At 48.2% G+C, this 16135-nt stretch overlaps 2 long non-coding RNA genes across 2 annotated transcripts; both read right to left on the minus strand.

Moving 5' to 3' along the window:
- Positions 1 to 6662: 6662 nt before the first annotated feature.
- Positions 6663 to 7198, minus strand: LOC117052862. The gene is made up of 3 exons (XR_004427326.1): positions 7146 to 7198; positions 6967 to 7050; positions 6663 to 6735 (listed from the first exon to the last, which is right to left on the minus strand). It is a non-coding gene; the product is annotated as an uncharacterized LOC117052862 (long non-coding RNA).
- Positions 7199 to 7916: 718 nt separating this feature from the next.
- Positions 7917 to 11119, minus strand: LOC117052863. The gene is made up of 3 exons (XR_004427327.1): positions 11067 to 11119; positions 8346 to 8425; positions 7917 to 7972 (listed from the first exon to the last, which is right to left on the minus strand). It is a non-coding gene; the product is annotated as an uncharacterized LOC117052863 (long non-coding RNA).
- Between the last annotated feature and the right edge of the window lie 5016 nt (positions 11120 to 16135).

Raw genomic sequence — 16135 nt, forward strand, 5'->3', positions numbered from 1 at the left:
GGTCCCCGCCCCCCGCACACGCGCGCGCGCAGAGACACGCGCCACCCTCTCCCGGGGGGCGCGCCACGGTCTCATCGGCCGCGCGCAGAAGCGCCAGCGCCTCCTCCCGCGGAGCCCGAAGGCAAGGAGACGAGGCTCCGTCCGGGGCGCGCAGCGTTGCATTGGTGGGGCATCCAAACCAGCCCCGGACGGAGCGGTATTCCTACAGCAGCGCGTTTGGGAATGGTTCTCAATTCGTTATTAAACTTACTAGACGCCGCCTTTCACCCGGAGGTCCCAGGGCGGTTTGCGGCACAGAGAATCGCACCGACACGCGTGCGGGACCTCCGCACCTCCAGCTGCCTTTTTTTCCGTGGTGAAAGCTTGCAGCCGCCGTGAAGTTGCATCGAAATCCTGTTTGTTGGATGGCCACCTGCCATGGATGCTTTGGTTCAGATTCCTGCATTGCCCGGGGGTTGGGCTAGATGACCCTCGGGGGGTCGCTTCCCACTCCCCCATCATGCTGTGTTGCTGTGACTTTCTCCAAATGGTGCTACTACAGGGGAGAGATTTCTTCACTCTCTTGCAGTTGTTCTTGCAAGCGACTCCTCCCGGAATATCCCCATGAGCAAGGAAAGCGCGCCACTCTTGACCTTTTCTCATAGCTCTCTGGGTGGAGATGGAGAGGAAGAGCCGGGCGGGGAAAGCTCCTTACCCGGATGTGACGTCGTCAACCCGCGCCCCGCCGCTGTCTTCCGCCGGCCGCCATGGAGCTGCTGGGGGAGGTCGCCCTGCGGGACTCGGCGCTGCTCCCGGGGGGCTTCTGGGCGGCGGTGAGCGTGTGGCTGGAGAAGCCCCAGGTGGCCAACAAGCGGCTGTGCGGCGCTCGGCAGGACGGGGCTTGGCGGGCCGCCCGGCCCGGGGCAGGCGGGGAGGGGAGCCCCGGGAGGAGGGCGCTGGAGGCCGTGTGCGAGGCCTTCTGCCGCTGCCGCTGCCGCCGCGAGGACTTCGACGCCCTCGGCCTCGCAGGCCCCGCGGAGGAGGAGCTGGAGGTGGTGCTCCGGACGCTCGTGCCCAAGGCTTGCCCTCCCGCGCCCGCCAGGGAGATGGTCGTCAAAGGTGACTTCGGGGCGGGAGGAGGGATCGGGGCGGCCGCTTCGGCCCTGCGGCTCCCCCAGAGCGAGCTCGGACCTTGGGCGGGCGGGGGGCGGACAGGCGGATTGAGTGCCTTTGCTTGTGTGCCCCGCCGTGGAAAAAAAAGCCCCACGGTTTAGCGCTGAATGACAATAGAAGGCAATCAGGTTTTCCGCCACTCTGTGCGGGGCAAGCGGAGAACCCTAAGGGCTTGTCCACAGTTTCACTTGGCCCATGGCTAGAAGGGACGGGTCTGAGCAGTTTTCCGTTTGCCCCACCACTTCCCCCAGGAAAACTTGATCTTTGCTGCTGAATTGGGAGCTGTCGTCCACCCGCGGAAAATCCAGTTGACGTTTGCTCTGATTCAGCGGGTTTCTTGGGGCGGGTGGAAGCAACGGGAGGAGCAGAAGTGTGGGTGAGCCCCAGCTTGGCCCAAAGTGGCCCAAAGCAAAGAAAAAGCATTCAGAACATCAAAAATGGAAAGCATTGAATATATCACACACACACAGAGAAAGAGAGAGAGAGAACATCAGTAAATCCAAAAATCAGCTATGTGTCTGGTCTTGGTGGGCAGAGACACATTACTATCGGCTTTCCTGTGTCAATGTGGCTCCGCTAACTAGCAGCACTGTGCATTTCTATGTTCAGCGCAGGTGGGAAATTAATCATTGGGCCTTGCTAGGTGTTGAGCATAAAATGGTAAGAGCCACCACAGCCATCCACAAAAGGGTGTTTATAATAAAGCTGGCCTGCTTACAATGTTATTGTAAAGGTTGCAGCAATATGGTGTATGCTACATAAGTCTTAAACACTACTCTGTTTCCCAAAGGTAAATAAAACCTACTGTTGTGAAATATTTACAGATATATTTAATGGGACCGTAACTTTTTTGCCATTGGTACAAACCCATGATGGGAAATACAAGATCAAGAAGAGCAATATTTATCAAGTTCGACTTCTGCATACACAAGACAATGAATGGTGGGTGCTGAGAAGATTTTTCACTCTTTTGAATGTATTTGTCATGTGGAATTATTATGGTGTGTGTGGTGGCTAGAGTACAGTGGTGCCCCGCTAGACGAAAATAATTCGTTCTGCGAAAATTTTCATCTAGTGGGTTTTTCGTCTTGCGGAGCGGCAATGACAGCCGCGTTCCGCAAAACGAAACGAAAAAAAAGACGAAAATTTTTCGTCTTGCGAGGCAGCCCCATAGACTTTTTCGTCTAGCGGGGCAGCCTTCCGCTAGACGAATGCCTTCGTCCAGCCAGTTTTTCGTCTAGCGAGGCATTCGTCTAGCGGGGCACCACTGTATAACATTTTTGGAAATTTCTGAAGCCATTAAATAAAAATCATGCACACCCAACTTACACATTGAAATATAAGCAGTTGAGTGCCTCCTGACACACCTAAATATTTCACTACTTTGGTAGCATAACAAGCATTTATAACTGAGGTGGCATACATGCAACTCTCCATTTAAGTGTGGGTTGCATTGCTGGTCTGTTACATAACTGTTCTGCTCCCTTCCAAGGCCGAAAACAGTGTACGTGTTAACGGTCACGCATACACAAAATGATCGCCACCTGTATATAATTTTTACTATTTAGCCTATATATGAAATTTTAAAAGCAGTCCTATCTCTGTATGTTTACTCAGACTTACCCTGATATATGGAGTGTTTCCCAGTTGTACACTTAGGACTGCAGCCTCAAAAGTATGGATGTCCAAATTAAGGCAAGCAAAATCATGAATACTCCCAATCCTACAGAAAGAGTGCTCCAAACTTCTGCACAGTGCAGAGTTATCTTATTTTTTTGTCTTTTGAGATGTAAATAAATAAATATATATATTTGGAGATGGAAACCACAAATTCTGTAATAAGCAAAATAAAATTTATTTATACCAAAATGGTCTCCTGCAGTCATGGTATTAAGGGCGGAGTCCACAGCATATTACTTGTGCCAAATAAACACCCTTAAATGCTAGTATGCAAAACAGTAATATAGTAAGCCCACAACTTGCATAGGAGTTACATTTCAAGGGTTTGCCTGCAAAGGCAAAACTTTGCAAAGTCCAGAAGACCTCTGGAACCACCCCTGCGTGACTATTCCTACATTACTAGGTTCTGGAAAGCGTTGTTTGAGGCCTCTGGAAGGCTGTGGGAGCCTCCCATGGGATACAGTAAGCAAGGTGGTGGGCTTAAAAACCCTTTTTTGGGCTAGAAAATCTGGCACAGAAAGAATTTAAGTAATCTGTCTTGCTTACCCAGCTCTGGGGAGGTCATGCAAGATCTAATGAGGCCTTTTGAGATCTCGAGACGGCCCATTCTGATCCGTGATAGAAACTCAGATCCTTATGACAGATCTAGACTGCACCCTATGGAAAATCAAGATAGAGTAAATTAAGATATAAAAAAAGAATAAAATAAAATTGAATGAATGTGCGATAATGTAGAAAAAAGAGTTATATACAGTGAGATTAATTGGAAGTCATTTTTAATTTTTTGTGAAGATGCGGAACCGATTGTAAGTAATGTATAATATGTAGATTTTTCTTCTTTTCTGTTATTTCTTTTGTCTTGTTCTGAGTTGCTTGATGTTTGTCAATTGTCTTTTAGTGTTATTTGTAACATTTTTAAAATAACAATATTTATTTATTTATTTATTTAAAAAAAAAACCTTGATGGACAAGAGAAGCACAGCCTATTGGGAGAAGGACAGCTTTAATTAAGGTGTCTGAGAGTCATACAAACTAGACAGAGCCATGAACACAGGAGGAAAAAGCATGCAAGTTATTCAGAACGATGGAGGTGCCCTTCAGAGAGGGCAGTGCCCGATCTTCTTCCCACAGGGGAACATGGGCACCCAGCTGTCTGGGGTGCGGAGTCTTTTGGCCCAGCCCTGGAAGCAGCTGCTGGTTCATCACAATCCATCCCAAAGTCAGAGCTTCTGCCTTGTTGCTGTCCATCAGCCCCTCTGCCTTAAAAAGGCTTTTCTTCAGACAAGGAAAAGTGGAGGGTGGGCAAGATTCTGGGCTGGCCCAGTGCAGCATGGACGGAGAACAGGGCAATGGTGGGTGCCAGGTGCCTGAGGATGGGCTCTGATGCACTACACATGCCCGGAAATTCCAGGCATGCGCAGTGCATACGACATGCGCCATGACGCCCCGCCCCCAGGTGGGTGCCTCCGCTCCGCTGCCCCGGGCTGTGAAGAGGCTTCCTCTGCCACTGCTTTGGGTCAGTCAAACCAGCTACAAATCCACCCAACAAGTACTTTGTCGGGTCCACATTTTACCAGCTTCCTCGGAAGAATATCATGGGGGACGTGCTCAAAAGCTTTACTCAAATTGAGATACCCTAGTTCCACATCATTTCCCTCATCCACCAAGCTTGTAACTCTATCCAAAAAGGAAACAAAAAAAAAAGCAATGAGATTTGTCTGGTATGACTTGTTTTTGAGAAACCCATGCTGGGTCTTAGCAATCACAGCATCCTTTTCTAAGTGCTCACATGATCAAAAAGGATAGAATGAAAAGAAAGGGGTGTTTCTAGTGGGGGGTAGCAGCCAGTCTACAGACAAAAGGGGATTCCATTTGGATTCCGTTGATAGACCAAGGTCAAGTTCTCAAACCAACACACCATTTCCGGTTTTGTGGAGTTTGTAAACCAAATCGTTCTTAATAGACTGTTCTTAAACCGAGGTACTGTGGATTTAAGCCAGGATCTATCCACGTCTTGTGCCCCTCTTTGTGCCCCGACTGGGCCAGGCTAGAAGACTGGAACACCTTCAGCTCAATCCCGATAACTGGACTCACAACTGTGTGTTATGAGCACCTGTACTAACGTCAGAGGTCTAATAAATGCTGTGGCTACGTTAACTTGAAACAGTTCTTCTTTATTTCTACAAACTACAATATATACAGATTATACAGCCTGTGTGGCTAAGTTCCTTCCACACATCTTATCTACAGCAGAGATAGAATAACACAGTGTGTCTGAACTGACCGAGCAAGACATAGCACAGAAAAGTTAATTAGGGAGATCAAAGACTCCGTTCCCTCCCCCTTCTCTCAGACCACAAGTCATACGATTGTCACAAAGGGAGGGGTGAAATGCTAACAGGTACCACTGTATTTCCATTTGTTGCCCTGCCCACATCCACCAGGATCATGGGGTTGCCAGAAGGAAATGTGGCCCTTGGGCTGGAAGAAGCTCTCTGCCATTCTGTAGATGCTGCCGACCACGGATGGAGGCCCCCAGAGGTCTTGTTGTTGTGGAAATCTCCTCTGCCATTGCTGCTCCACCAGCAATTGTGGGGAGCGGGGGGAGAAATGGGGGGTTCCCACAGGATACTAAGTCCCCTCATTCACCCAAGGTGCTCATAAACTGCACCCCTCCTGGAGTTTGTGCCCATAGGTGTTTAGGGAAGCTTTTAATATTTGATGAATCATTGTATTTTAATATTCTGTTGGAAGCCTCCCAGAGTGGCTGGGGAAACCCAGCCAGATGGGCAGGGTATTAATAATAATAATAATAATAATAATAATAATAATAATAATAATAAACAACCGGAGGTGGTGGTGAGGAGATTAAGATAAGGTTACCAGATTTTTTTCAAAGAATCCAGGGAAACATTTTTTTAAAAACAGAGAAAAAAGTTTATTTCCAATAAAAATATTTTTAAAGCAAATTAAGAAGTAATGTCTTCTCTTCTGTGGTCTCTTCTGTTGTGCGGCCTTCCTCTGGGCCCCCGCCTGATCTCTTGGAGGAGCGCAGTTGGCTCTGGCTGGCTTCAGGAGCTGCTCGCTGCCTTGCCGGAAGTCGCCATATGATGTGTCTTGTGCCGTTGAACCAATCACACAACATTCATTGCCTACTAATAAATCTACAATAGTTCTTCCTATAGTTCTTCAATGAAGATGTCGTCTGGATGGAAGAGAAGAAGAAGGAGAATTAGATTTTCCCACAGGCCTCCACATTTATCCCCATCCTTCAGTCCCAGGTTGGAAATGTAGCTGGAGTCAGTCCAGACGCGGCCCTCCCAGGCCAGGTGGGAAAGGCCTGCCAGGCAGGGAGCAGCTTCTGCAGGACTCCCAGCAAGAAGACCTGGGAGGTGGGTCTGGAGCAAAGAAGGGACAAGGGAGTTGGCTGTCTCTACGGTGTTGGGGCTTACCTTCTTCAGGCTTCAGCCGAAAGCAGGCCAGGTCCGGGCGAATAACTGTCATCTGCAGAGGAAAGAAATATTGGGGTCAGATGGGAGCAAGAGAGCACAGAAGCAGCACCAAGCCAGGAAAGCCGGGTCTCGCTCTGTCTTGGGCCCAATCCCTTGTTCCAGAGGACCTCCCTGGGTCCTGCAACCTCCTGGGCAGAGGTGGAAGGGCAGCAGCAGCTGGAAGGGGGCAGGAAAACCCTCTGGCCTCATCCTGGCTCCAGGGACACACCGCTGCATCACTCAGCGATGTGCTCTTGGAGGGATGGAAGCAACCAGAGAAACGAATAGAAGAAAGCGAGGTACGTACTCTAAGGCGCGGGTATCTGCGGGCAATTTTCAACAGCAATGAAATGCTCCTGGCGGCTAAATCCTGAGCCTCACCGCTTTCACCCAGGGCGTATCCTCGGAGGTCCTGCAGGAGGAAAGAGCGTCTCAGAGTCAGGGGCCAGTCTGGCCAAAGTGGCCCCCACTGCCCCCACCACGGAGTCCCTGGCACTTCTGGACCATGAGGGTTTGCCAGCTTTGGTCTTGGACCAAACGGGGGGCCAAACAGGCTCTGTGCCCCAGAAATAGGGCAGTCCGTTGGCTAAGGGACGGGGAGGGGGCAACCCTATAACCACCCCGATGCCATCGGGACACTTACAGTTAGAAGTTGGAGGAGGGTGCCAGGATTAGGCGCTGCTATGAGGAGACTTCCCAGAAGGAGCCTGTAGTGCTGCTTGAGATTCTGCGGTAAAAGAGAGGAGAGTTTGAATGCAGGGTTAGAGTCTGCAAGTCTGTGACCAAGAAGAAGAAAGAGGGAATTCAAGACAAAGGACATACCTCTCGGTCCTCCTCCATTTCTGGGCCCTCCAGTACTGCCTCCAAGGTCCTATGCAGGATCAAACTGAGCATATCGCTGCTGAATTTGGGGTGCATAGTACTGCAGAGATGAAAGGGAGAGGGTTTGACGCTGCCTGCCTCCTCTGAGTCTCCCTTGCCACCTTCTCCCTCCTGCCTGCTCTTTCCCACCCGGAACTCCCCCTGGAGTTCTCCCCCCACAACCCCACCCAGGCCAAAGACCCCACTCACCTTAGCTGAAGGAGGGCCTCCAAGGCAAGGGCCAGGGTGAGGGGGCTCCGAACCCTGGAGTGCTCCAAGGGCCGCAAGATGTCCTGGAAGAGAACAGAGGAGGAAAACCAGCTCTTTCCGGGGCCTCCAAGGGACAGCTCCGACCCCAAACACCAGGCTAGGCTTTCCAGGGGAATGGCAACCCCTAAGCCGGCAGGGTGGTCCTCTCCGCAGATGCAGAAGCCCTTCCTCCCTAAAGTCCCTCCTTCCCCCCACCTCCCCGCGGGGGTCCCTCACACCACCCATCACTCACCAGAATGGCTTTGGCCGTTTCCTGCTTGGAGCACTTCAGGGTTCGGAGCTCAGCTGCCTGGCAGCTCTGGATGACCCCCAGGAGTTTCAGCTGTTCCTCCTCCAGCAGCTGAAATGCAAACGTCAGGCTGTCAGTTCCGAGTGGGGGGAGGGCTACTCCGCATCTGAGACTGCAGAGTGGGGGGCAAAGAGCCCAGGCAGTGGGGGGCAGGCCTGAGGGATCCAGTCCCTGCTCTTGTTTTCTCCAATACTCACCCCTGGGGAAGGGATGGCGAACCGCAGCAGAACTGCAAAAAGAAGGAGGTGGGAAGAGGTGAGTACCTGGCAAGGCTATTCCAAGAGTTTTCTCCTGGATTCCAAGTCCTACTGCAGGGGTGGGACACCCCAGGCCTTGGGGGCCAATCCTGGCCTCCTTTCCCCAGAATGGGGCACCCCAGGGAAGGTGCCCCTCCCGCTGACAACTGCTCCCCCCCAGCCATGCCCCACAGCCCTGCCCCCTGCTTCCTTCATTGGACCCCACAAAACAGGTTGGCAGCTGGGGGGGGGTTGGGTTTCCAGCTGCTGGCCAGGTGGACCTTGGCTCGGATGAGGCCATCTGGATCTTTGCATCCTTTGACTAGTTGCCCCCCCCCCCCATGCCCATGCCTGCCACTTGCTCACCTGGCGCCACGGGCTGCTCTGGGCCTTGCTGGGGGGCCACCTTGTGGCAGCAGCTGAAAAGGCGCCTTAAGCACCTGATCCTAGAAAAGATGAGTGGAGAGGAGGAGAAGAAAAGTTTGGATTTGACATCCCGCTTTATCACTACCCAAAGGAGTCTCAAAGCGGCTAACATTCTCCTTTCCCTTCCTCCCCCACAACAAACACTCTGTGAGGTGAGTGAGGCTGAGAGACATCCAAGAAGTGTGATTAGAAAAATTACAGAAGCATAAAGAAGCTAAGGAGGACAAATGTTACTGAATTAGGTAAGAATATATATGTTAAATACTGAATTATTTAGAAGGAAAGAAAAGGCATTTAAACTAGATTTTAAAGATGAGAGAGGAAAACTGTAAATTATATTTGATTATGGAATCAGCATGGGGGTGGGGCTGGGGAAGTCATGGGATAGGATTGAATGTATGTTTACCTGACCCAGTAGGGGGGTCGAAAATAAGCAATAAGTAGAATAATTAGAATATTGAATGGGGATGAATTTAAAATGATTTTAATGGCTCCTGTGAGAGGGGGGCTATGGTAAATTGCTCCCTCCGGTGGGAGAGGAGGGAGTAGGGAAATGAAATGTTCGACCTTGTAATATTTGTGCTTTTAATTGGAAATTTTTATAAATTTTTAATAATGAGAGACATCCAAGAAGTTTGACTAGCCCAAGGGCACCCAGCAACTGCATGTGGTGGAGCGGGGACACGAACCCAGCTCCCCAGATTACAAGTCTACCACTATCCCACACTGGCTCAGATGTTGGCAGCCCCAAATCTTAGGGGGTGTTTGTGTGTGAGGAGGGGCGTCTGGAGAAAGCCGGGAACCACCACCGAATTGGCAGAACAGAAATACGTATATCCTTGCCAGCCCACTGTGACCAATTCCTTCCATCTCTCTGCACTTCAGTGACCTGAAGGGCATCATCAGAGCCTGAAAGAGGCAGCCCAGAGCATGAAGGGCTGGCAGAGAGAGAAAAGAGGTCCCAAGTGCTCTGGCTTCAAGAGCTATGGCCATGCCAGGACCCAGAGAGCCTGGCCCCTTCATTCATGCAGTCAAGCAGTGTATAAATTTCATGAAGCAAATGAAATCAACAGGGAGAGGGGAGAGCTTTGGTCATTCATTAACATTGTTACCGGAATGTATGGAAAGGGGGGGTTTCCCCCTCTAGCAGGCACCCTACCCCCCTCCGACTGTACCCCAAATCAACACCTTCACTTCGACAAAACACATCCTGACACAGTCCTTTCCCTTTTCTATTCCGAAGAGTAAATAAGGGTAGAGCTCCACCAATCTGCTCAGACTATCCAAAAAACTTTCCAATAGCAACCAATGCACGCCGCGAAACAGCCCCCAGCACAAAGCACCCAGGCACTGCAACTGCCGACCAGCCGTGGTCCCTGCTCTACAAATAGGAATTCTCACTGGCAAAAGAGGAAAGTCAGAACCAGCCATGAAAACCATTCCATTGAAACTAGTCTTTTGTGTTTCAGTCTACGCTCTTGTACTACCAACCCAGCTGTACGCTTGTGAACCATGAACCATGAACCATGAACCACTTATAAATGCCATCTCCAACTCCTTGAAAGATTCCATCAATGGTGTCTCTGAAAAATGTGACACATCACTTGGGAAGGCAGGCAAACTAATACCAGTGTCCTGGAAGAAGCAAAGATCACCAGTGTTGAAGCAATGATTCTCCAACACCAACTTCACTGGACTGGCCATGTGGTTCGGATGCTTGATTATCGTCTTCCAAAGCAACTACTCTATTCCAAACTTAAAAATGGAAAGCGTAATGCTGGTGCCCAACAAAAGAGGTTTCAAGACTCTCTCAAGGCCAATCTAAAAACATGTTGTATAAACACCAATGGCTGGGAAACACTGGCCTGCGAGCGCTCCAATAGGAGAACAGCCTTTACCAAAGGCGTCGTGGGCTTTGAAGACGCTTCAACTCAGGACGCAAGGGAGAAATGAGCTAAGAGGAAGGTACGCTTGGCAAACCCTCACTGTGATCAACTCCCACCCAGAAAACTATGTCCCCACTGTGAAAAGAAAGGGAAGGAATGCTACTTACAGCCTGCCCATTTCGTCCAGGAAAAGATCCCACCCTCCTGTCTAAAGTAGCTAACTTTCTAAATGCCCACCCAAGCCTAAATCTGAACCCAACCGCAACCCCTGCCCTAAGGCTACACCTAACCCCCGCCCTAACCCTACACTTAACCCTAACTACTCTATGTACAAAATAAAAATGTACAAAATATGTACAAAATATGCACAGATGTGCACAAAAATATAAAAAATAAAGAACAAAAATATTAAAATAAAGAATAAAAAATAAAAGTGTTAAAACAAAAGAATAATAGAAAATCAAAATAAATAAAATAGAAGTGTTAAAACAAAAGAATAGAAGAAAATAAAAATAAATAAAATAAAAGTAATAAATGAAATAAAAATCAAAATAAGAAAATGGAAAAAAATTACAACAAACCAAACTCCTCTCTGAATCGCCACCAACCACCACCAACCGCCACTAACTCCTCTCTCTCTCTCTCTCCACGCCTCACTACAAACCCACAATGGCCACCTGCAAGTCAGTGGCTTTTAAAGGAGAAGCAAGAGATGTCACAAAGGAGGGGGGCTCCTTGTCACCGTGGCAACCCTCCCCCCTGGACCTGGGCCCACCTGGCCCCTCCTGAGAGGTGATGCTCCTGTGTCAGAACTCGGAGGCACCTGCTCTTCCGCCTGCAGCTGGGCTGCGTATTCATTACGTGTCTTTAGGTGCCTCTTCACCCAGGCCTTGGGCAGTTAAGCAACCTATGGCCTGGGCTGAGGGTGCTATATCAATGTAATGCATAAATAATCATTGTGGAACCACCAAGTCCAGAGTCTAAAAGTACCCCCTCTATCCTGTATCTACGGCACCCCCCAAAAGCAGAAGGGCTCACTAAGTCTTGCTTATTCCACGTAGAGTTCTTTCCACAACTCCACCCTGCAGATTGTCTCAGATTAAAGTTTCCATCCCGTGCCTTGTGAGTGGTTTGCTTTGCACTCCGTTTCCGAAATCCTGCTTATTGCTTTATCACGGCGACATTCCACAGTGACGAGAAGAATGCAGACAAGTGAGAGAGAATATCCAGAGAGAAATGAATAACAGGGTGTGGAATGGAGCATCTTGAAAGGGGGCGTGGCTGGCTGGCACCCTGAACAGGAGCACTCTACACTGCAACACTTTGTTGCAGGTCTTCCTTGTAAGATACAGATCCTAAGGAGACTCCAGGGCATATACACCATACATCAAAAGGTCATTTAACGGGCATAACTTCGCCCAAATAATCCTGGGAACTGTAGTTCAAAGAGCTACAATTCCTGGCACCCTTAACAAACTACAGTTCTCAGGAGTCTTTTGAGGGAAGACATGTGCTGTACGCAGCCGATTTACTAAAAATCAGCCCCCACTGAGGCTTCTACAAGGGAGAAGTGTGACAATATTTGGGTCCCACCCCTTTCTTCCTTCAAGCTTATGGTTATTTAGGTAACAATGGGTGCCTTTTACCTCCACCCCAAAATAGTTTATCATAATAAAGATACATGTTCATTGTCTTGCATTTTTGCTTTTGCGGTGGAACAGAATTCCAAAACGGTGCTTGGGAATTTGGAGTTTCAGATCATACACTTGATGGCTGCTTATTATTATTATTATTATTATTATTATTATTATTATTATTATTCATTTATAACAATCCAATAAAAGGACTTGATGGCTTCTTTGGGTGGTCCTGGTTTTCCTAACCTCTGGAACAAACAAGGGAGTCGTAGGGACCTACCCTGAAGCTCTGTCCAACAGCTACCTAGGGCATGTGAAACAAAAGGTTCCTACACCTCAAAGGATTCATGTTTCAAGGACCAAACTACAGCTCTTGTGTTTGGAAAACCCCAACCCCAACGACATAGTGGAAGGAAGGTGAATGTGGAAAGAGTCAGGACAGGCAGCAGAAGCGACTCCTGGAGACACTGAGGACCTTTTGCAGACAAAGCAGATGCTCTTTCCTCCCTTTTCCCTTTCCAGCACCCCAAGGAAGTTCTGTGAGTATCTTTCATTATACAGAGTCGGCCACAAACGCCAGCAGAACGCGACTCCCTTTCCAAACAGGTTACAGGGTTTAATGACACAGCTCCCTACGCATTCCTGTTTCCTCAACGCTGGATCCCCCGGTGGCAGGGCTGCAGGGTGGGGAGGAGCTCACCCCTCTCTCTGAGACCTGCCCACAGATTTCTATTCAGTCCTCTAAATGCTCTTCCTTTCCAGCTCATCCTGGCAGCCAGCTGGGACTTCCCTGGAGTGTGGAAAGAGCACCACCTGCTGCCTCTGAATTTCATAACAAAATAAAATAAAAAAATTCCTTCCAGTAGCACCTTAGAGACCAACTACGTTTGTTCTTGGTCTGAGCTTTCGTGTGCATGCACACTTCTTCAGCATGCACACGAAAGCTCATACCAAGAACAAACATAGTTGGTCTCTAAGGTGCTACTGGAAGGAATTTTGTACTTTATTTTGTTTTGACTGTGGCAGACCAACACAGCTACCTACCTGTATCTGAATTTCATGACAGCCAAGGATGGGAAAATTGTGGGCCTCTAGAGGAGGCATAGGCAAGCTCCGGCCATCCAGATGTTTTGGGACTACAACTCCCATCATCCCTAGCTAACAGGACCAGTGGTCAGGGATGATGGGAATTGTAGTCCCAAAACATCTGGAGGGCCTGAGTTTGCCTATGCCTGCTCTAGAGGTTCACAGAATTGTAGAGTTGCAATGCGGGAATCACAGCTAAACATTTTTTGGATTACGGCACCATGGCCAGTTGTCAGGAATGATGGGAGTTGGGGGGCAGCAACATCAGGAGGGCATGTTGACTAAGAGGTTAAGTGTGGGAATATACTTTTCAGGTGCGCTTGCACCTGTGGTTATTTGTGTTTGATTGTTTTTAATTATGCTTAATTTTACTGTATCCTTCCACCTGGAAGGAAAAGTAATAGCAGGATCCGGCAGGCGATTCACTGCTGGGATCCTTCCGCAGAGATTATTGGCTCCAAACTTTGAACTTGGAAATGGAATAGGAATAATTTATTATTATTGGCCAAGTACATTTTCCAACATACTTGGAATGTGTTTCAGCTACATTGCAATGTAAACATACAGACACTGTTCCTCTCACAATACAAAGAAGCAAAGAAACCCCGCCCATATTTTACCTCCCCTTCAGCTATACAACTACGAATTTAACAATTTAATGGCACAAGGAAAAAAAACTATTCTTGTGCCTGGCCGATTTTGTATATGAAGTCCTGTAGCGACGTCCAGATGGAAGTAAATCAAGCAGATGATTTAAAGGATCTGCTACAATTCTCTCTGCTCTCTTCCTAACTCGGATAGCATAAATTGTCTCTATTGAAGGCAAGCTAACACCAATTACCCTTTCTGCAATTCTTACAGCTCGTTGGAGCCTTTTCTTGTCTCTCTTGGAGGCTGTACCGTACCAAGCTGTTATAGAATTACAGAGAACAGTTTCAATGATGCCTCTGTAGAATTGGGTCAACACTTCCTGGGACAATTTAAATTTCCTTAGTTGACGCAGGAAATACAGCCTCTGGTGGACCTTTTTAATAATACTATTGATGTTGCTTGACCAATTTAAGTTATAAGAAATTATAGAGCCCAGGAACTTAAAGGACTCTACTACTACAACCATGTTACCAAGAATGGAAAGTGGTGGCAGAACGGAATGGTCAGTTAATCTGCTTCCCGCCCAAATTAGGGCAGCAACAGTGTTGTGATTGGTTTGTGTATTGATTATGACGTTGGTTGTTCACTCAATAAAAAGCTGCCGCTCCCTGTTTGTGGTGTGGAGAACGCGCGGAAAAGCCCAGAGAGAATGTTGCGTGACAAGCCTAGGCAAAGCGAAAGCGAAACCATCCATCCACGCAGGGCAGCAACAGCCGTTACCCTCCAGACTGCAGTCTTCGTAGTTTTATTTTCATTTTACTTTAAAACCTTTTATTTGGCCGCTCAGTTTTTGGCCACCTTTAGCTTTATTTTCCTCTTCGGAGTTTTTGGACCAGACAGACGCTTGCAACCTTTTTCAACGAGGCAATCTTCACGAACTCACAGAACTCGAAAACCTTCAGATTGCAGCCAGCGGTTCTTCTTCGTCCGGAGGCTCCGGAATTACCGGCCGTCCCATCCGCAGGCTGCCTACCCTTGCAACTGGCATCCCGTGTGAGGTCAACTTCGTCCTGCACACGGAAGGCGCCAGCAAAAGAATCCCCACAGTTAAGAAAAAAAAGTTGAGAGTATTCTTGAAGATTCGGTGCTTTCAAGGTTGACATAATATGTATTCAAACTATTTACTGTTTGATCAACGCATTGCCAAATTAGTACAGTGGTACCTCGGGTTACATACGCTTCAGGTTAAGAACTCCGCTAACCCAGAAATAACGCTTCAGGTTAAGAACTTTGCTTCAGGATAGGAACAGAAATCATGCTCTGGCGGCGCAGCGGCAGCGGGAGGCTCCATTCCCTAAAGTGGTGCTTCAGGTTAAGAACAGTTTCAGGTTAAGAACGGACCTCCGGAACGAATTAAGTACGTAACCAGAGGTACCACTGTACTGAAACTCTTCATGCATTTTCAGAATTTACAGATAAGGATATTGCTGGTGTGTGCATTTTGATGAACTGAGCATCATACCATTGGGTCTAATTAAATAAATGTTGATAATTTTATTAAATATTCAGGGTAATGCATATTAAGCACAGCTCATTATAGATTTTCTTAATGGGTCGATTAATGTATTGAATTTATTTTTTAATAGAGAATAGTCTGTTACCCCATGCACCTCCAGAAGATGTCCACCGGAATCACCTGCATATTTAAACCTACATCTCAGGAAAGAGATCTTTCCCATTCACCTGCTACCTGATCTTTATAAAAAAAAATCCAGGATCTGGAGATGCCATAATTGAACCTGTCCTTTTGCATGCACGAAGCAGGCACTCTGCACTCAGCTACAGTCCCTGCCTTAATCCTGATCTGCCTTCAGTCCTCCCATAAGAACATCAGAAGATCCTGCTGGATGAGGCCAATGGCCCATCTGGTCCAGCCTCCTGTTCTCACAGTGGACAACCAGGTGCCTGTGTGGGAAGCTTGCAAGCAGGATCCAAGCACAACAGAAACCCTCTCCCCTCCTGCGGTTTCCAGCAACTGGCATTCAGAAGCATTGCTGCCTCTTGACCGTGGAGGCACAGCATAGCCATGGGGGCTAGTAGCCACTGATCCCCCCTCTCCTCCATGAATTTGCCCAATCCTCTTCTAAAGCTGCCAGGTGGCCAGCCCTGCCTCTTGGGAGAGCCAGTTCCAGGCCTTAACTGTGCACTCCATGGAAAAGTCCCGTTTTTTAGCTGCCCTAAATCTTCCAATATTCAGCTTTGCTGGATGTCCACCCTTGTTTCATGAGAGCACTAGGCGGATGTCAGTTGGGCACCAGAAGCTCAAAACCTTAATGGACACGTGGTGGTATTGTTCGGAGGTTTGTGTTTTTTGGAACAACGTATACGAAGAATTGAAGAAACTATTAAAATGTACATTTAGGAAAAAACCCAGAAGTTTTTCTATTAAGTATGGTGCCAATGGAACTCAAAGAACCAAAAAGGATATTTTGTATGGCATAACAGCTGCCAGGATATTAATAGCCAGAAA

The sequence above is a fragment of the Lacerta agilis genome, chromosome 9 (genome assembly GCF_009819535.1).
Source record: "Lacerta agilis isolate rLacAgi1 chromosome 9, rLacAgi1.pri, whole genome shotgun sequence".
NCBI lineage: Eukaryota > Metazoa > Chordata > Lepidosauria > Squamata > Lacertidae > Lacerta > Lacerta agilis.